Genomic DNA, 1,720 nt, shown 5'->3' with positions numbered 1-1,720 from the left:
ATGTAAGATGTAAGATGATTCTCTTTTATTCTACTCATTTTTTCATGTTAATGATCCAGTGTACAGCCACCTTTCACTTTTGTTTTGTGAGAACATTTTGGGGAAACAGTTTTGCATGGACTTTTTTCTTTTTACTTTTATTTTTTCTTTTTCTTTTTTCATTTTTTTTTGGTGGTGTGTGGACTTCATTCATCCGGACGTTTGAAGAGAAACACTTTTGACTTTGTAATTTTTTTTATTTTCTTTCTTAAAAGAAAAAAAACAATTCTATAATTTCTATTGCTACTTTGTAATTACATAATAGACCAATCAGCACACATTAAATTTAGAATTTTTTTTATCTAGAACTAAGATGACCTATTTTAAATTCAATGTCTCACTTTTACATATTTTCATGTTATTCTAGATTGTGGGAGGATCTAGGTTAAGGGGGGCAAAAAAAAAAAAAAAAGAATGAAACTATAAAGTTTAAGAAAAATTAAAGATTTTTTTATGAAGTAAAAGAGGAGAAAAACTATTGGCAAATTATAAAAAATAAAATTAGTTAAAGAGTGCTCTAATAAGGATAATAGAATGTAAGTGAGAAGTTTTTGTTTTACTAATAATACATTTTAAAAGTTTTGTTTTGAAAGGGTAAAGTATTAAATTGGTTTTTATATTTGGGCGTAATTCTGTTTTGGTCTTTAAGGTTTAAAATATTTTATTTTAATCCAAAAAAATTTCATTTAGTTTTAATGTAGTCTCACCGTGAAGTCAAAATTAAATAATTAATGGAATGTCCTACATGACCGCAGTATAAGAACAAGGTCAATAATTTGGAAAACAAGTACAAGCTCTACATGCACAAAATTAACCGTGAATGCATCAATACATTTATTTATCATTCTTCTTACAATTTAAATGAAATATTTTCTATAGAACTAAAGAGAATGATAAATGAATGTATTGATACATTCACGGTTGATTTTGTGCCTCTAGAGTTTGTACTTATTCTCCAAATTATCGATTTTGTTCTTGTACTGCTGTTATGTAGGACATTCCATTAATTATTTAACTTTGATCTCACGGTGAAACTACATTAAAGTTAAATGAAATTTTTTTAAATTCAAATAAGACACTTTAAACATTAAAAGACCAAAATAAGATTACGTCCAAATATAAGAAACTAATTTAACACTTTACCCTTTTTAAATAAAAAATTTCAGGTTATAGTGTATTTAACGAATATCTTAGAAGAGAATGAATTCTTTTAATTATTTTTTAATTGAGAATGTAAAATATAATTTATATTTAACCTTTCAATAATGTTTCTTTTCATATTTTTTGTCCTGTTTATAAAATATATAGTGAAACATCACATTTTATTTTTTCAAATGAAAAAAAATTAAGAGAATCTAATTCCTATCTCAAAATTATTTATTAACAAAATCTATTAACAAAATCAGATTATCAGCACATTTATATAGAAATGGCTAAGATACTCATTTTAGTTTTGACATGAGATTATTGCAAAGAGTGGTCTATGATTCATGGATTAATGGACTTTCTTTTTGAGTTTGAAATCTCCAACGGAGAAATTAGAAAACTCTTTTCTGATAGAAAGGTGAATGCTATAATACTTTTAATATTATGCTTAAATTACTAAAAAAATAAATAGATAATATTTAATAAATTTTAAATAATTTATTTTTTATTTTAAAAAATAAATTAGGCAATTTAT

The sequence above is a fragment of the Arachis ipaensis genome, chromosome B04 (genome assembly GCF_000816755.2).
Source record: "Arachis ipaensis cultivar K30076 chromosome B04, Araip1.1, whole genome shotgun sequence".
Taxonomy (NCBI): Eukaryota; Viridiplantae; Streptophyta; class Magnoliopsida; order Fabales; family Fabaceae; genus Arachis; species Arachis ipaensis.
This window is presented reverse-complemented; position numbering follows the sequence as displayed.